At 43.7% G+C, this 20,420-nt stretch overlaps 1 protein-coding gene across 1 annotated transcript in view; it reads right to left on the bottom strand.

Moving 5' to 3' along the window:
• HS3ST1 (heparan sulfate-glucosamine 3-sulfotransferase 1) overlaps nucleotides 1-16,035 on the bottom strand; it is a 36,418-nt gene extending 20,383 nt beyond the window's left edge. Inside the window, exon 1 of the mRNA XM_004038441.5 lies at nucleotides 15,145-16,035. The gene's annotated coding sequence lies outside the window, so the exon portion shown is untranslated. The remainder of the gene's footprint in view (nucleotides 1-15,144) is intronic.
• Nucleotides 16,036-20,420: the final 4,385 nt, after the last annotated feature.

Genomic DNA, 20,420 nt, shown 5'->3' on the forward strand with positions numbered 1-20,420 from the left:
TTCAGAATCAAGGCCTAAATAAATGTACGGTGCATCAGGCACTAAGAAATTAGAGACACAGTTGACACCCACCCTGTCTCTTCCCTCAAACAGCTTGGGACCATGCAGGGTACAGGGTGTGAAGAGGGAACAATAGGAGAGAAGGTACAAAACAAAACAAAAAAACAGCCATGATCACCTTAGGGTTAGGGCTGTGAGAGGGCTAAGGACAGGATGCTTGCGGAAGAGCACAGAGGCTCATCGATAATGGACTGAGAGATCTACATGAAAACCATTTTGGTCTTATTCATACGTTATGAGATAAGAAGAAGGATAGCAGAGCTACAATTAGAAATAGATTGCTTTGTGTTTCAAAATTGAAAAAAAAACCATGTGAACATGAGTTATTGTCTGTTAATAACTGCATTCCTTCCTCTAAATCATAGTGAGAAAGAAGGAAAAACAAAGATATTGGCAGGAGAAATGAAGGACAAGCAGGAGGATGCATGAGATAGGCTTCTTTCCTTTCTTTTTTTTAAAGCATAAAACACTGGATCTTCCTGGACAGTCTTCCATCCCAAGTACTAACCAGGCGTGACCATGCTTAGCTTCTGCAGTCAGGCACTTACAGGGCGGTATAGCTGCAGGCAAGAGAGCCTTTGCTATGTTGCTGTTTATTCTGTCATGTTCATTAGATTTGATGGGGCCTTAGCAAGGTTCACTCATCAAGTCCTGGTTCCATCTCCTTTCAAGAGGGGCCTGTGGCGTATAATTGTTGTGTCTCTCTCTGAGTGTGTGTGTGTATATATACATATACACGCATGTGTGATTGTTCCAATGATGAACTAAGTTTTCAAGACTTCCTGCTTCTCACAGCCTTCTCAAGGTCATCAGCACATTAATGAAGGAAGCTATGCCTAGAGGTCCTGAAATGTTCTAGCCCATAGCATGCTACCATAAAGATGAGTTTTCAGAGGCATCTAAAGAATAAAACTGACTGCGGCTGCCTTGGTGAAGTCAGTCCCATTGCTTTTCTACTTTAACAGCCATATATACTTCCCCAACCAGCTAGCGTGAACACTCAGGCCTGGCTTTGTATTCCAGATTGATATCAAATCTAAACCAACAGATTCGTTAGTGTCCAACATGCCAAGGAAGATGAGTAGGCTTGGCCAAAGAACAGTAGTTCATGTTAAATAAGCTTTGGAAATTGTGTTGAGATTTCTGGATTGGTTTTTCACAGTTTTTCTTCAAATGCTTAGATTCATAGAGAGAGAGAATTTTAATACTGTGAGTCACTAAGTTGGAATCCAGGATTTCTTTCTACGATTATTATCCCTTTTCCTCACCCCCACAATGTAAGATTAGCAAATTCAGACACTGAAGAGGGTTAGATGTCATTTGCTCAGGTCACAGGTAACCAAGCCCAGAAATGTAAGAAGAAAATGAGGTCCCATCCCAAGGAACCCACTGTGTAAGGGGAAAGATGGATTTGGAAACAAACACTGACAATCCAATGAGATGAAAGAAACTGTGGAATAGACATTATTTCATCAACATTAAGGAGGTTGGGATGAGGAAATTTGGAATATGCTTCATGGAGAAGGCACCTGAGGAAAGTTCAGGGGTCTGGTGAGGACAAAAACAAAGTTCAACACTTTGAACTAATGTCCAGGCTAAAGTATGTAAATAGGGAAACAGAGAAATAAATGGATGGGGCAGAAAGATCAAAGCAATCATGTTTAAATTATCTTGGGTTTGCATTCTGGGTTAGTTACATGCCCTTGAAGAAGCTAGTTTTCACTCTGGGCCTAATTTCCCTATCTTGAAGAAAGGGACCACTGCCTGTTTTCTTAGGTGGAATTAAGTAAAATATTATAGAAAAAACATTTTAGCCCACCTGACATATGATAGACTCACAATAAATAATTGCTCAATAGTATTCACTCAATCAATAATAGCTCAATGATATTAACTTGAAGAGAAAAGTGAAAGAAAAATATTAGTAATAACTTAGGTTTAACAACAACTATTTTTGTCTGCTTAAATAGTTGTCATAAGTAAAGAAAGAAACAACATTCTGAAAATTGATGAGTAAGAAAGAAACATTCTCCAGTGAAAGCAGAAAAATGCTGCTCTATTGATAGCTGTGCAGAGACAGATGACAAAGAAAAAGCAGAATAAAAAGCCTAAAGTGGCTCTTAATCTAGTGTTTTTAAAGGACAACTTATCATAAGATAATTAGCCTTTGTGCTGCCTTTAGCAGAGAACCTTAAGAACTAAAGCAAGAAAAAGGAGCAGGTGATGACAATCTTAAACCAAACACATGGGTTTGTCTAAATGAATAGGGCCCAGTCGTCTATGTCACCAAATGACCCGATGACAATGCAGAGAGAGTGCTTCTGCGGAAATGTGTGCAGCTAAGGAGACTTGTCGGGGGGTGAGAAGCCGGCTGGAGCAGGCTGCTCCAGTACGCCTGGAAGTGTAAAAACATTGCTAGGACAGGTGCCTTCCTGGTTGGGGAAGGGCTGATGCACATAAGAACTCCCATGAGAGAGTTCAGGGAAGGGCAGAGTGCAGGTAGCATTGACCTTACCCAGGGGACATTTTCTCAGGTCACTTTAAACTCTTCATGAGATGACAAAGGACAGCTGCCAATCTGAACTCAGGCAATCCGAACGAAAAGATCGGCCTCCCCTCAAAGACTGATAATTCTGTTTATCATAATGGTACTTTCACTTCCTAACAACCATGACCAAAGGCCCCTCCTTTCATCGCCCTCACCACATAAATCTATATTTCACTCAGGGATCAAGGACTTATACTCTGGACTAGGCACGAGAGGTGTGAAGGGGCATGAAGGGGCATGACCGTGGTTCTGTCCTGCTCTCTGGGAGCTGTCTCCTGAGGGATGCAGCCAAGTCAATGAGCAATGACAACAGTGCCACCTGCACAATGTGGAGAGCTCCAGGAGGACTGAAGAGGTGGTGCCTCGTTCAGGGTATGCCAGGTTAGGCTGAGATCAACACCTACATCTCTGTCCCTCCTCCCTTTGGCTGTTTGTCCCATGAGGGTTGGTGGCAGGACACTGCTCATTCGAGTCTCTTAGAGAGGCAGAAAGACGGAGCAGGTACTCTCCGGAGTAGTGCCGGTCACCAGGCTGGTGGGGAGGAGATCTGACACAAAGCATGGGCTGGCTCTTAAAGCTTCAGGCCAGGTGACCACACATCAGTTCCCCTTGCTTTTGCATGGCCCTGCTGAACTCCAACTAGGAAGGAAAGCATGTCCCATCAAGTGCCTGGAAGAGAGTGATCCAAGGCAAAAGGCACACATGCAGTGATTTACTATGGAGAGGGAGCAGTGTATTGGGACAGAGCTAGACAGCCCTTAAAGAATGATACAGTCTGAACCTGATAAGAGAAGGGAGAACGTACAAAAGTTCTAGGCAGAGGAAACAGTATGCGTAGGGGTGTGAATGCTCACATTCCTGATTTATCTGGGAACAAAGGGTGATCCTGAGGTCAGATTATGAGGTATGTATACAGAACAGAGAGTGGCTAATGATGAGGCTTAATAAATTAGAATGTGAGAGCCATCTTGCAGAACTTGAATTTTGGTACTACTTTCATTATTTAAAAAAACAAAAACTGAAAGGAGAGCCAGCTTTCCAGCACCCACTATGTGTATTAAACATTCTAAGTTAATCAAATGCATTATAATTAAAATAATCAGTAAATGCATTATCATATTTAATTCTGGCTATTCTATGAAATGGAGGGCGTTATGTTCCCTGGTTTTTCACTCCACAATTATTTCCTGGGTGACCACTGTCTGCCAGGCATTGGTTCAGATTAGAGACAGATTTTGGTGGGGGCGGCTCTAGACAAAGTCCCCATCCTCCTACAATTTTATCTATTAGACCAAATTAAATGTTAATAAATGAGTGTATGAAAAATACATAATTAAAAATCATGGAAGAATACCTGAAGTTTAGAGGGATTATTCACCTGCCCAAGGTGATATTGTGATGAAGTGATGTGGCTGGGACTTGATCTCTTCTTGCATCTAAAAGTCCTGCACTTAAGCATTAATATTATGAATAATGGAAATCCATGGAACGTTCTGAATTATGGGACTGGGCAATAACCTGATTATATTTGTGTTTTACAAAGATTTCTCAGGTTAGCAAGAGAGATTTACATAGAGAAATATTGCAGATTGCAAATGGCTGTAAAAATGACAGAGCTGGGAAGGAAAAACAAAACAGAAGCCAGAAAGATATAAGATTTGTATTTTAGCTGAGGACGGCAGTAAAAGACAAGTGATGTAGCTGAGCAGGATCAATCTCCAATTGTAATATACAAACAGAAGTGTAATTGTTGCCCAAAGGCAAGAGGGATCAATTCAGAGTTACCATATTCGATTCATTTTCTTCTTTCACTGCTTCAAATGTCTTTGTGCCTCAGTTTCCTATTCTGTGATGATTTTGCCTGTGAGCCTGTGACCTAGTTTTTGGCCAAGAGGACACAAGGGGAAAATATTCTGGCATTTGAGAAAGATTTTCCTTTGTGATTAAAAGAGAGCCCCTCTCTTCTCAGCCCCTCTGCACCTTGCTCCCCTCCTACTTTAGAGCAGAGTGATGACATCGGCTGCTTTGGGACACTGTGGCACTTTAGCCACCTGGAGGGGAGGATCGGCCAGAAGGCAGAGGTGGACTGGAAGGCAATAAGCAGCTAGATGTATGATGACATTTGTAATCTGCTCTTCAATCAAAATCAGGCTTACCAGCAAGAAAAATAATCATTGCTATTAAGTGAGGCATTATAGACACTTAACTACATACCAGGCTCTCTAATGGGTGCTTTGCATACATTATGAAATGTGATTCTCACAACAAACGTCCATAAGGAAATATAATTCTGTTTGACAGAAAAGGCGACAAAGGTTCGATGATGCAAAGTCATTTCCCTGTCATCAAACGCTTCAAATACTACACTCCCTTTTGGATCAGGGAATAGTCTCTCATACCCAGAGCCACCATGAATTTCAAACTGCGTGGCGAATGGAGCTCTGGCCCCAAGAATTATCCTGCATCACAGAATGACTGGTAACAATGTACTCATCACCCCAGAAAGGATCAGTTCCCATGGTGCAGGCAGGTGGGGCTTAGGGACAGGAGGAAGGCCAGGATACACCATGCAAACCATTAAAACCAAACCAAACCCCCACACAGTGAGAGGACCACCAGGGGCACCATGGCCTGTCCCTCCACAAGATGGCACTCAGGTCCCTTGTCTTCAGTTTTCATCTGTGATGTTCAGCTGTCACAGAAACAGACTGGGGAGAAAGCACATGGCTCACTGCTCCTATCATGCTCCATATGCTTTCTAGTTGGAACACTACAGTTTCTATGTCTTTCCCTCAAGGTCATGAGGTGTTGTGTTGGGGTCCTCAGAAGCTCTGCTGAGGCAGGGAGAGGGAGTGGCATGTACCACTCTCAGTGGTCTGGCTGCATTGGGGTTTACTCAGGGGCTGCTGAAGACCACCCTGTCACAAAACATCACTGGACTTCTATGCTCTTCAAATCCTTTTTTCTGCTTGTCATGATTTTTCTTTTCTCTCGTCTTGTATTCTCTTCCCTTCTCTCTCCCTCTATCCATCTTGCCTTATCTCCCCACTTCTCTTCCTCTCCTTGTACTTTTTCTGCATCTTCCCCTCACTGTTCCTTCCATATTTTGCTACATTGCTGCATCTCATTGGTTGGCCTAGAAAATGAATAACAGTGCTTACTTGAATTATATAAATTAAGACTAAAGAAACAAAGGGCAAAAGACTGAGACACTCTCCAATGAATATGATGCATAAAATTTAGTTTGTGACACCGCATGTTCTCGCTCGTAAGTGGGAGTTGAACAATGAGAACACATGGATATAGGGAGGGGAACAACACACACCGGGGCCTGTCGGAGGTTGGGGAGAGGGGAGGAGAGCATTATGACAAATAGCTAATGCATGCGGGGCTTGAAACCTAGATGACGGGTTGATGGGTGGAGCAAAACACCATGGCACACGTTTACCTATGTAACAAACCTACATGTTCTGCACTTGTATCCTGGAACTTAAAGTAAAATAAAATACAATAAAATTAAAAAAAAGAAAAAGTAGGGGCCTTCTAGTAATAAAACATATATGGTAGGGGCACATTTAACCCATTAAGAATATAATTTGAAAAAACAAATTAGTCCGTGGTCTTTGTGACAGGACGTTGAGTTCGCAATCCAGAGGCCTTCCTTGCTTTCCCTCATCATTAATGGCATCCCTTAAAAAAAAATTCTGACCGTGAACCAGACGCCGTATAAGTGCATGACATAACTTATTAATTTAATGCACATGAAATAAAATCTGTGCTATAATTTTAATTAAGCCTATTTTGTGGAGGTGGAGCTGAGACGTTGAGCTGTAAAGTAGCTCACCTCTTATGGCATGGCTGCAAAGCAGCATAGCAGATTCTAACCAGATCTCTCTGGCTGGTTAAGCCTTCACACTAATCATACTGCTGTTCTACCTTCTTTCTGTCCCATATTTCATGTAAACACCCTGCTAGTTAGCAGCTCAGGTTAAATGAGGAGTGACTGATATTACACGCAACAGGAACTGGTTATTTTGGTGTGAGCAGTACCTCAATATTGAAGAAAGCATGAAACTCTGCTTTGGAAAGACCACACGCAACAAAACTGTTGTTAATTTAGTTCCCCATCAGTCTATCACCTGAAATGGAAATGCAACATTTTCACAGCCCTCCTCAGAACGTCATGCTCCAGCAGTCGCAGGAGAGATCTCAGACTCAATTTATAATCTGTGTTCATCTATTTGGGGAGAGCGAGTCTGAAAAGCTCTCTAACAGTTTTATTAGCTTTTATTGCAGGAGCAATTTCAGGTGTGAGTTTTCAAAGCACAAAGTATCCCTTCAGTGTACTCAGTGGAACGCTGTGTGAGGCTAGTCTTTCTAATTCCAGCCCTACAGTAACGAGCTTGGAGCAATGTTAGTATTTAATAAGGTTCTATCTTAGCGGAACGAACACTACGCTGGTGGCCTCACAGGGTTGAAATACCTTCTTCTTGAAGGGTGTTGAGAATAATCTGGCTGTGCTTTGGTGACATAAGCAAGAATCAGACTCACTTCTTCAATGCCCAGAGTTCTGTTTTGCTCTACACTTCTTTTGGTCCTTTTAAGCAAAGAAATAAGCTTGCTTTGGTTTGATTGTTCTGTTGCTTAGCTCACCAAAGAAAACAGCCCTTCTCTTTCATCTTGGACCCTACTCCCTGGACAAGTCATTTCACCTTGAAGACAACACTGCTTTCTTTATCTTTCTATGGCACAAGAACTTTCAGAAAAGAATCGTTCAGAACTGCTACCAGGAGAATAGGGATGCTAATAAAATACAGGATGTCCAGTTAAATTGAAATTTTAGATAAACATGACACATTTCTTACTTTTTAGTATCTGAGACATACTATACTAAAACATTATTTGTTGTCTGTCTTAAACTCAAATTGAATTAGGTGTTCCGTATTTGTATTTGCTAAATCTGGCAAATCTACACAAGAAAAAACACATTGATCATTGTGCTAGGCACTATATATTGGCCATCTCCCTCAATCCTCACTGGAGTATGGAAAAAAACCGAGGCCCAGAAAAACTGTCTATTACTCAGAGTGACACAACTAGTGAGAACCAGGCCAGAAATTCAAACATACATGACTTCCAAAGTCATGCTCTTTCAACCACAAAATAGCTCCAAAATCTAATCTCAGAAATCTGTAACCAACACCCTCCCCCTCCTTCCTACCCAGGACACTGGGAGAGATCTGGTTTTAGAAGTAATTCAAGTAAAGTGCAAGCCAGTTTTCCAGAGGAGGCTCCCAGCCCACTCTCATTCCCTGCCACACAAGTATGTATTTTTCGGAGCACAGCTAGGCAAGCTTGCCTTTTCATTTCAGCTGCAGCCGAAATCACCTTTCTCTCACTGTATTTTAACTGCTGACACAGAACTTTGATTTACCCTCCTAAACTAAAGAGTGAAGACATTTACATAAAACAACCTACCACAGGGTATACAAGTACTTCATCTGCAGGAATTCTAGGGGAAATTCGACAAGACATAAAATGCTGAAATAGAAGTTCTTGAGGGATGAAAGGAGATGTGAATGTTTCACATCTAAATGTATTTCTTTGCTTATAGAAAATGTGGACTACTCAGTTCTCCAGGCATTTAACAAATCTCCACCTTGAGCCAACTGCTCACAGCAGGTAGAGAATCTTGTCCCTGGATCCAGAGTCTGCCACCTTTACTCTGGGCATCTCTAAGAAAAGTTTCCTCACTTCTGGACCTCAGTTTCCTTAAATAGCAAATGAAGATGGTGAGAGCTCCCCTGCAGTCCTCGCAGGACTGGGTACGAGAGATAAAGGAGGCAGTGGGTATTGTCACATTATGTGAAAGTAAGGAATTATCTACTACATTCTTTTCATGCCAGAGTGCTTTTGCACAAGCAGACCAGGATCTATTCAGCAAAGCGCTTGTATTAATATGCCAGTTATTCAGCTGGACTGACCGTATTGGGAATCCCTAAAATAGACAAATGAGTTTTCAACGAAGGTTTGAGGGCTATGCAATTTGACTACGTCTTATCATTCTTCTTTGGCTGTTCTCACCACATCTCTCTTTTCTTAAATATTTCTTCCACCATGAACCGCTTCCTAACTCCCCCAGACAGAAATGCCGCCTGTTTCTTCTTTTCTGAGCAATACACTGTTCTAGAAACTGGAGCAAACAGACACTTCCAGGCCCCTGTTCTCCTGGAGCACATATTCTGGTGGGAGAGTGTGAGAAAGTAAGCAAATAAGCCAATCCAGTAACAAGGTGACTCCAGATAAACATACTTGCTACCTAATTATGTTACTGAAGAAATTATTACCATGAAAGAAAGAAGGTGATGAAAGGGAAATATTCTTGGGATGGTCCATCTCATGAGACAGGCAGAGACTCGGTTATTTATCTGACTCCCTTACAAAACTGTAAATTCATCAATGACAAGAACTATTTCTTAATATCCTGCACAACTGCCTTGTGAACAACAATCAATAGCAAAGGTAGGGGCAGATCTGGGAGAAGGTGTACCAGAGTCTCCAAGGGCACAAGCACACTTTACACTTGGAACACATTTTTAAAAAATAAATACTTTTCATAATGCAAAATGAAATTTTATAATAAAAATGTCATTGCCAGATAAAGAAATTAAAGCCTCAAAAAAATTTCCGTGGACGATGGGAGCAGGCTTAAAGTAAGTTAATAAGCACAGATGTAAACTGTTCCTGGAACAAAACAAATGATCAATTTAAAAGGTGCTCAGGAGGCTGAGATAGGAGAATCCCTTGAACCCAGGAGGCAGAGGTTGCAGTGAGCTGGGATCACGCCACTGCACTCCAGCCAGGGCAACAAGAGTGAGACACCGTCAAAAAAAAAAAAAAAAAAAAAAAGGTGCTGAACGTCAGAGTTCTGAGTATGAAAACTCAACAATTAAGGCATCCTTACCACAGTCCTCAGTCACTGTAGTTGCCTAATCATTTGAGATCATGTTTAATGTATTTCATGCTGGTCTATAATTTCCTTGCAGAGTAGTCCTTGATTGGTTTTGTTCATCAATGTACTCTAACACGTAATGCAATGCCGGGTACATGGCAGACAATAAATGTGCTCAATAGTCAATTTTATTAAAATTGAGAGTATAGCTCAATATTCAAAACTACCCAATGGATGATAGTCCCAGGATACAATCAAAATCCCGCATAGAAAATATTTTATGTTGGATAATGAAACTTAACTTTGGGTTATGTTGAGCCAGAGACTGAACTGCAGGCTCCCTGGCTAATAGCCTAAGGTTTCTCCCCAGTATCCTGATATTTCCTATCACTTTCCTCTAGTTTTTATTTATTTGTTAATCCTTAGCACATCACTATCTAACTAGGAGAGATTCTGCTTATCTATCTTGCGTTTTGTCTGTCTCCTCTGCTGGAAGATAAGCACAAGGGCGAGGACTTCCATCTGTTTTGTTCCCTACTGTGTCACCGGTGAGCAGAACAATACGCGGTACATGGCTGGAACTCAATAAACATGTGTTAAAGGAGTAAACATGATTGCTGTAACCACTTGCAGAGATAGGAAGAAGGAACATCCCGAACAGAGGTTCACTCTGTAAACAGTAACTAACTAGAGCACTGTCTGCGCTCCATGCCCCTACACTCTTGCCTCGATATTCTGAACAACATACCCTCCTGAATTTCATATTCCAAATTTCCCTCATATCCGTGGAAACCAGAGGCCATACACTGGAGGCCTGTGTGACAGATATAAGGCTTACACACAGAAATGTTTGGTTTGGCCCACATGGTGTTATTTAGGAATATTGAATTAGCTGCTGGCACTTGAAAGTGAGTAGATTTTACATAAAACTGTGAATTGACAGTCTATCTTGAAAAAAAAAAAAAAAAACATAACCAGATCTGGCAAGACCAGACCTGAAGTCCCACCTGCAGCCCCTGTGCTGGATCTGGGCTACAACCCCCACTTACCCAGGCACAGGGCCCAAGTCCTGTTCCACTCAAGCTGTTACTTGCCTGGCTGTTGAAGGCATTAGAGTTTGCGACCCCTGCTGGAAAACTACCAAAAAGCATAATGTATTAGAGAAAAAGAAAGATGCCCACTGGGATCTATTTCTGTTATGTTCAGAGTATTGCTTGGAAGAATAATGTATTCATTTTTCTAGACCTCTTGTAGTAGCACATAACTATTGACAAACTACGGCCCAGTAGATATTATTCTAACGATCTGAAAAAGCTATAGACTTCATTCCCCATGGGTAGAGGAAGTTAAGGATGTTTCATGCTGGAGACAGGCCTGAAGATGAATGGGGAGAAGCTGTACATCAGTGGGTTGCAATTCTGGCTAAGTCAGGGAGAAAGGGAATTCACTTGAAGACTATGGGTTGCCTCTAGGAATTGATGAGAAGCTGAAAAGCCAGGATTGGAAAATGAGAAGGAATGAAAGGAACCTGGGCACCAGGGGCACATCAAGATGGTGTTGCAGAAAAGGCAGCTCTGGGACCACAGCTTGGGACATGCATACTGCTGCCGACGCCACTTGATCCATGATCCAAGGTGGTAAATAAACACTTCAGTGTCCCTGTGCCCTTTAGCTAGTCTTTCAAGATTCCAGGCCCCAGGTGGGATCATTCAACTAAGCCCTAGTTCAGGGCTGGGAGATATGGACAAGGAGAAAGAGGCCCATCTCCCACCAAAAAAAAATCCTTCTATGAAGGGAAGGTTGTGTTCCCTAAATAGGATGTTTGGTTCCAACTGCTTAGAAGGGTTTTAAGTGAGTCTGAAGAGAGAGGGCACTACAAGCACGACTGTAGAGTGGAATAAGAACAGACAGGCCTGAATTCTAGTCTGGAATCCTTTGTACCTTTAGAAAATTAATTAAGTTTTCCGATTGGCAGATTCCAAATCCTTAAAATAGAAATGACACCATCTGCTCTCCAAGGTTGCTGTGAAGATTCAGTCCAATCACTCATTCAATTATTCCAAATATACTTATTGAATGTCTAAGTGCCAGGCAGGCACTGAGTTAGGTTCTGGAGACACGTTTGGAACAACACCTAAAATGCAATGATGAGGAGCCAGTGCATTATGCTGATGAAAGATTCAGACAAGGGGGACCCAGGTCATCTCGTGACACTGGTCATGTTTTACTTTTCCCCAGTGGAGTCATTCCCCATTTGTGACTTTTCTCCTTTTTTTTTTTAAATTATTAATTAACATCAGGGCCCTCTCTTCAAACATATTTTCTTAAGACATGTAATGTGTATTACGTTAAAAGGAAAAACACTCTAAAAATTGACTGTGATCCTGAAAACAAGAAAGGAATCATTCTGAGAAGTAGTGAGGCCCGGTGCTTGTAGCATTCAGGTGGAGTGATCACAAGAAGAGACTGGCCAATTAAAAGAAATCTCTCCCACTTAATGTTTAGCCTATGTCATTTACTCAGACATATGCAAACTATGATTAAAATGAACATTAAAATAGATCTACGATAAAACTTAATTTTTTGTATTTTTTACCCTTTACAATTGCACAAGTGTTCTCCAATCAGCAAGATGCATTTCATATACATTTTCTCACTTTCTTATAATAATCTTTTCATCACTGTTTTGCAGAGGAAGAAACTTAGGGTCAGAGAGGGAGAAATTGTTGCCCAAGGTCATGGGGCAAGAAGTTGGCTTTAAATCCAGCTAGCACTCTCCTGCCTTCTGCAATAAGAAAAGAGCAGCCTCAATTGAAAGCACCAGGTCAAGTAGCCAGGTTGAGGGGAAAAAAACTGGGGAATAGCCCTGATATTTTCCAGCACTAGCTGGAAAGTTACTGCATTTCCCTGGAAGCTGCTAAAAAGTTACCACTCTCCTGCAACAACTGTCTCTAACACAGGGACCCAGGCTTAGATACAGGCCCGGAAACCTGGTGCCTGAGCACTGACCCAGCCTACAGGCTCAATTTCATCAGGACACCAGATACATCTTACTCTGCCTTCCTCCAAACTTTAGCCCCCATAGACAGACATGATTTAGCAACCACGGTGGGGTATGCCATCGTGGGTAGCTGCTATGTTCTCAGAAAGGCAGTGTGCATGAGTGAAGCAATTTACACCACCCAGGCCATCTTTCTAGCCCCTTCCTAGTCACCATCGAGTTTCAATTCAAGGCAAGAGAAGCTTCCATGTGGCTTTTCCCTTCAGAGGCACCCCCTCCCCCCCGCCAACCCTCACAGGATTTTTCCAGTAAAATAATTTCTTATTTTAATAAGAAAAGTACATGCTCCAACTTTTAGGGGGACCCAGGGGGGGGCTTGAGGCTTCATTCTAGACATAACCACAGGAAAGTAAAGAACCCTTTGCTTTTTCCGATGCCATCTCAAGATGCCAATTTCTCACCAGCTTCTCAGAACAAAAATCTCCCATCTTAAAACTACAGAGCATTGTATACCCTGTGGCTTCACAGAGGATCCACAGTCTAGAAGCACAGCTTAATAAGCCTCACTAAGGAATCTTCATCTATGCTGCTGTTGTAATTAACTGCTTCCACTTAAGAGTGCTTAGTCATGAAGTTGTCCATCCCTGTCAAACTCAGCTGAAAGAGTTAGATGGGCTAACCAAAACCTGGAAAGACTCTTTTAGAAGCTGTTCTTTCTCTGCTTAGCGCTGGAGAAAACCTTATGTAACACAATGGTCCATTTCAATATGTTATTTCTGCAATCCTGTGGGGGAAAATCTAAGCGGTGGATATACAACGGGAAGGGTAAGGCAGGGATTTGCAGCCGAGCGCGCGTCTCCTGGAATTTCAGTAGGTAAGGCTTATTCTAATTGCACCCAGTGTTACCCAATATTACCAGGAATGCAGAAAGCAAGAAAAAAATCCGAACGTTAAAGGATGCGCTTTGCTTTAGAAATGCAGGGAGGCAGAAGTTGGGTTATTTCTCCCTCCTTTTTTTTTCTTTTTTTTTAAAGATGTAATTCCTGGAATTAACCCTTGGGTGGAAGCATTTCAACAAAATGCAATGAGATTTGCCTGCAAAGCGAGAACGCACGGGTGGGAATGAAGGATCCTGCCTGTGCCAGGCTGCTGCCTCAGTAGTCTCCAAGCATCCAGCGCCTGAGAGCGAGAGCGTGGGGACTCGTCTGGGGACCCTCTTCCGGGGCTACTGGCGGGAGGCGCAGCCGAGCTGCTGGTGGCGGGGTTTCCCTCCGGGGCTAGGGCTGAGGGAGGAGAAGAGGGCGGACTGGCTCCTTCGGTTCTTGGCCACCCTCCCCGCCACTCCTTGAGGCTGCTCCATTCTAACAGGAGACTGTTTCTCGGAGCGCAGCGCAAAGACAGTGGATTTGGAGTGGCCTCCCTAGAATCCCCCGAAAAGCATCTTGGCACAAGTTGTAGATAAAAATAGCTCATGATAACGTTGTGGGAAAGGGAGGAGCGAGACTCGCGCAAGGCGAGGCAAGGGTACCACTGACTCTGCAAAGGAGGAGGAAGAGGGAGGATGCAACCCTTGGCCCAAGAGAGCGCCCTGAGTGTGCGAGGAATCGCTGGCTCCCAGGGGAGGGAAAGAGATGGAAGACCTATAGCGCCTGTAACTGCAGAGTTATAGACCTATAACTGCAGAGCCCAGCACACCCCATCCCGCGCCGGCACCCGGCTTTGGCTCCAGCTTCTTCTTCCCATCATCCGCCTACGTTCTGGGTCTGTCCTCCGCTTCCTGGGACAGGCTGGGGCCAGAAGGAGGAGCAGCGCGCCGTCCGCCCTCTGGCTGGTAGAGCGCAACTGGAGAGGTCAAGCTCCGCGAATAAGACCCTTCTTGGGAGCTGGGGTCTAGGCGTTCCAACCGCGGGTTCGCACCCCGCCATCCCTCACCTCCATCCGCGGCCACTACCCAAGGGCCCGGAAATAGAAAACCACGAAGGGGGGAAAAAAATCAGTAAAAAGTAACAAGAAAAAATCAAGACCCTCATGTAATTGGCATTAGGGATGAGAGGTTTATTGTCAGGGCTGTCACCTCAATCTCTCTCCTTGGGAGATGCCTATCTCCAACCAAATGCAAAGGCAAACCCGACCAAGGCTTCTCCACCCCCAAAGGCTCCCTCGGCCGAGTTACTTTTGCGGGCTGTGTCCTCGCCCCAGTTTCTGGCCCCAGGTGGTACCCAGGCTCCGTTGAGTGCTGCGCTCTCGCTGCCCTACAGGGTCCTATGGTGAAGCTGCGGTCGCGAACCTCCCGACTCTGCTGGGGGGGAAACATCCAACCCAGTAAGAGTCAGAAATCTGGGTCCCTGTCCTTACAGATCAACCGGTCCCTCGGGACTTCCAGAGCAGAGGTGCTAGGGCAGGAGGTGAGGAGGATGGGAAAATCCCCAGCCTTTTCTTCCTGGTTCCCTCTGCATCCACTCCACCTGCTCCAGCCCCGATTCTTCTTAGGTTCTGCACTTTCCAGAAGGCCAGACGAAGGCGCCTCGGAGTCCTCTACACCTGCGTCCTGCCACTCTCCCACCCGGCGCGCGCCGCACTCACCTGAGCCGCGCCTCTGTCCAGTCCGTCCGGCGCCCTAAATAGGCTCCTGGACTGGGCCATGGGCAGCACTGCCGAGCACCCGCGGCGGGTAGAGCAAGTTTCTGGATGGCCCGGGGCAGGCAGGCGGGCGGGGAGAAGGCGCAGGCACCCACTGAGACCCGGCGGTCGTGGCGGCGACTCCTGGCTGCCAGGGCGCAGAGGACCTTGCAGGCGGGCGTTTTGGTGCTCAATCCCGAGGAGGGGAGGAGCGGGAGGAGGAGCGGGAGCAAAAGGAGGGGACGGAGGAGGCCGGGCCCGGAGGGAGAGCGCGTTGGGCAGAGGAGGATCGCGAGCGCCCACTGCTGCCCGGCCCGCTCCGGTGCCGCCCAGAGTCCGGCCCGCTAGGTGCCTGGTGCTCCGCTCTGCGCTCAGCTGCTCCGCACAGCCCCGCCTGGCACGCAGCTCCAGCGGCTGGTCCGGGAGTAGTCGGTCCCGCCCACCCGGTGCGGTGGCCCCTGGGGTTTCAGTCCAAGGGGAGGGACAAGCGCTCCAAGAAGGTGAGGCTGCTGGGATGGGTGACTCCGCCGTCACTGCAAAAACGGGACGTCCCGTCTACTCCCTTACGCCTGCTTGGTCTGAGCCCGAGTCTACCTCTTCTCTAAGTCGCCAGCTCGGCACTTGTACCCGGGACCTGTGCTCCTCCCACGTGCGTCTGCACCATGCGTGTTCCCTTCCTGGCAGGTGACCCACCTTAGGCGCTGGCGCTCCTTCCGCCCCCCGGGAAGCAGGAGGTGCCATCCTCTCCAATTCGCTCTGCAGCCGGACTGGGACCAGAGCGGCGGCCTGGGCCAGAATCCGCCTGAGGAGCCGGCTTCAAAGAGCGCCCTGTCGCCATTGAACACTCCTTTTCCTTTGGTTTAGCGTCGGAGAGCGGACGCCAATTTGCCAGGAGAGCGCGGAAAATTCAGCTTTTTTTTTTTTTTTTTTTTTTTTCCGCTAGTGCACTAGGATTGCAAACGTCAGCTCTGAAATAAAAAGCAGGTTCTTTCTGCCCCGCCCCTCTGTTCCGGAAGCTGGGAGGTTCTGTGGGAGAAAGGACCTGCACCCAATAACGCAATTTAAGATTTAAGGTTTTGAGGGGCGTGGGGTTGGAATCGCCTTGGAGAAACGGGTTTACCTGCTTACCTGAGCCAAAGGAAGTTGCCCTCAAAGGCAGGTCAGCAATCATACCCCCACCAAAAGCAAATGCACATCAAAGTAACTTCCTTTAAATGAGATTACTGTAGTTTCCACGTCTTCCATATTAGTAAATAAATATTTGGAAGACTTCGAATTTGTGATTTACGTTTAAATATATTTCACCAACATTGTTTAATTAAAAAAAATTCTCCCATCTATAGGAAATTGGCCCTTTAACTCATACATAGATTACCCTCAGCACTTTCAGAAAACAACACAGTGACCAGTATATTCGGTCTTTTTGATACAGCCAGAAGCACCCTGAAAGCTGAGACCTAACTGTGCTTTTGGAAAATAAGCTTTTAGGAGTTGAATGACCTTGTCTACTTCTTTTAGTCAGAATAATGTTGGCATATCTATTTTAGGTTAAAAAAAATACAAATTCTAAAAAGTGACTTTAAAGTCCCACTTTGAAAGCCTTGGCATTTAAACTAACATTAGATTTAAAAGAAGGGCTTTTCTCCCCCATTATAGGAAGCTGTGTAAAATCATGTGTGAGATTGTGAGGGTCAAATGGAAGTCTAAGATAAAACTCTGCCAATTACTGGTGTCTTTAAGCTTCCACCAGCAGCCAAGCACAGTGCAGATCATGAGTCCTTCAAAATACGGAGCGGTTTTGATGCTCTAAGTTGGTATGATTACTTTTTCTAAAGAGTTCAAAGTGCTTTGGTGCCATAGTATGAATTTCATTACCCATTGTGAGACACGAAGGGGGTTAGTGATGATTCTGTTTGCACCCTGGAAGCCAAAGGCAGGTTACTCGCCTACTTACTTCCCTACCACAAGACCTTGAAAGAAGCTGGAACCCCGGGTCTCCAGCGCAGAGATTTTGCTGGAAGTTGCCATTTGCAGGAAATGACTGCAGGGCACATATGGGAAGTGACAGGAATTTGAGGACTAACATTTTAGTTTTCCTCATTTCTTTTTAAATCTGAGCAATTGTTCATTGATCGATAATCAATGTTCTTACATTCAGATAAATAAAAATACCAACTGGCTATTTTGTTCTTACTTAGCTTTATGTGTGTGTCCAGGCATTTGCCACTGCTCCTAAATAGCTCTCCCTGAAGTCTTCTGGTCATGAGTTAGGTTTCTTATCCAGAAGCTCATGTAGTGCCAGAGCTTAGCTCTCCTATGACAACACAATCACATTATTGAAACATCTATTTAGGGATCTGTCTTCTCTGATAGATTATAAACGCCTTGAGCTTGGGTATCGTGATTTAATGATGAATCCTCCATGGCATCTGAATCCCAGAATCCTACAATCCTGCATGGTATCTGAAACATACTATGCTCTTAAAAAAAAAAAAAAAACTTTGTAAATGGAACTTCCCTCAAGGAGTCAGGGTTTAAGTCAAACATGTTTCCCTTTCAAAGCCGTGGGCGTGAGAATAGAGGCTCTTAGGAGACACAGTAGTAGTTGACTGCAAAAGTGGCTGTCGGTCAGTTGTGTGGCCCAAGACTCTTTTTCTCAGTGCCAACAACTGAAAAATGAGAGGGTTTTAGTGGAAGATCTCTGTACTGCTAATATTTTAATATCTCGAAGTCTTTATTGAGCACCTAGTATATGTACAACACTATGCCAGTTACTAAGAGAGAGATGAAAAATTAAGATATCTCCATTGCCCTAAGAGAGCATAAAATCTTATCTCAAGGAAAAACAAGGCAAACACTCCTAGCCTACCTTTACAGACACGCACAGACATGAATTAACACAATTGTAAACTGTTCTAAAGAAGATAAAGGCTCAAGGGGTGAAAAGGCATGAAGTAGAAACAAAAGCAACTGACCTATGAGTTTGGGCAATAATCAGTAATAATACCAGCTAAAGTGTATCTAAGGCTTATAGTGCCAGGTACTATGCAAAATGAATCATAGGAGCTGCACCTTTTGTTCATTTTACAAATGGGGAAATGGAGGTTTAGAAGAGTTTAGTGACTCGTTCAAAGTGACATACTAATAAGTGGTAGGGCTGATATTCAAATAGTTCTCACCTGACTCCAAAGTGCATCTTCTCAACCAATCTTAGAGATTATTAGCCCAGACTTCCGTATTTTATAATTGAGGGATTTCATTAGAGCACTAGAGGAGGAAGCTACCCTTCCAGTAAAAACTAGACTCCTAGTCTAGTGCTCTATGTAATTAAGTAATATGCTTATGTTTGCTATTTTTGTGGTTTTTCTCTTTCCCACAAAATATGTAATAGGAGACGGGAGGTCAGGAAAAGGGGAGAGACAGAAAAAGAGAGAAGTTGCTTCTTTTGAAGATGTCCAGAATCCACAGTAGTCTACCTGCTCAGCCTCAATGGGGTTTTATTTGTATCCCCAGTCTAGTGGGCAGCCCTGTATAGCCTTTCTTCCCATCATGGCTGTTTGAATCTTTCAGGTTAATAGTATGAATATTAAAGACTCCAGTGGGATTCTTTATCCGCAAAGGAAATTGGGATCAGGTTAAAAATCCAATTTTAATAAACTTTCCAAGTCCTGATTTAGATGAGGTACTAATGGCTCTTACTGCTGAATCACCTTAAAAGTCAAATGTATTTTTAAAAGGGAAGCTTGTTGGGTATTATTTAATTGTGCATTGCACATTCCTGTCTTAATAGAAAAAGATCATCTATAAAACTTATGAGAGCAGATAGGAAATGCCACTATCCACAGAGCCAGTTGGGTAGAGGGAAGGGCGTTGGGTTTGACAGATAATTTTCACTCGTTTGACCAAAACAAAGAGAGCATGATTGCACTGTGTGAAAATGATATCCTCAAATAACTCCACTAATTTGATTGTGCTGAGGTCTAGAATTGTTTCTATTTCTTTTGATTTGCTAATTAGCTAGAACAGTCCGCTAGTGAGAGGGGAAATGAGGGTCACAGCCATAAAACATGGAGGATTGTTGTTCCTTCCAACTCAGCTCACCCATCTCATGCCTCCCCAACCATCCCGTCCCAACGCCCAATTTTGTCTCTGTGTATGTAATAACAATCCATCCATCTATGACAAATTGAGTGATTCTTTTCTGAAAACAGGATTTTTAAGATTATCTACTTTATGACACCAAATTTGACACATCTTGGCATATGTGGTTATGAGGTCCAGTTATGACTTTTATGATGTTTTCTTTATGAATCCCGCTCCCTGCCTTGCCAAGTTAAAATCATATTTTATGATTGCATTAGTATAAAGGTGAATATATTTTCTTCTTTATTTAAATATCTTTAATCTGAAAGTTTATCTTTTTCTGATTTTAAAAGAAATTAAATCATTTTTGGGAAGCCCTCAAGGTACCATAAGCTCTGGGCAGTGTGCCTAAGACTTCTAATGGAGAATTTAGCCCTGTGCAGATGATATTGCAGAGGAGGAATGCTTAGTTAATTTAGGTAAAGTATGCACAGTAAATACAATTTCATAAAAAAGCTTATAGTCTATGGTGTTATATAAACAACTATAGACAAATAGAATATTGCTTTTATTTGTTATCGTGTGTTAAACTGTGGCCAAAATTACACACATCAGTGTTACAAAAATTGCAGTATTGCAGGCTTGAAGTGGTCCCCTTGTTTCAAATTACTAGCCCCTGCTACGTGCTGGAATACCTTCAGGGCGATGGAAAATTGTGGCACTCTCTTTGATTTTAGATTTTGGGACCAAAGCTGGCTGATCTTTTGATGAGTCGGTCTTAAAGATTTGCTCTTTTAGGCCTTATTCAAGGATACTGGGAACCTCACACTCTTCAGAAAAAAAAAAGTTTTCTCTCCTGGCAGGCCTATCAGTTCAGTTGAATCAATATGTATTAGGTACCTCCCATATAGCAGCCTCTGTGCCAGGTACATGGGTAGAGATTTATTAAGAAGAATGAAATTCAATCCCTTACTTAGGAGCTCACAGATGTGCATGAACAGAAAACTTACAATGCAATCTAATCATTCTCATGAGTCCCTAGTTCCATTTGTAATAGAAGGTCCAAGGAGCATTTGAACCGTGACTCTCAGACCCTTACCTCTTACTCTGAACTCTCAACTTCAATCAGCACATGCTGTTTGTAGCAGCTCTCTTCT

The sequence above is a fragment of the Gorilla gorilla genome, chromosome 3 (assembly GCF_029281585.2).
Source record: "Gorilla gorilla gorilla isolate KB3781 chromosome 3, NHGRI_mGorGor1-v2.1_pri, whole genome shotgun sequence".
NCBI lineage: Eukaryota > Metazoa > Chordata > Mammalia > Primates > Hominidae > Gorilla > Gorilla gorilla.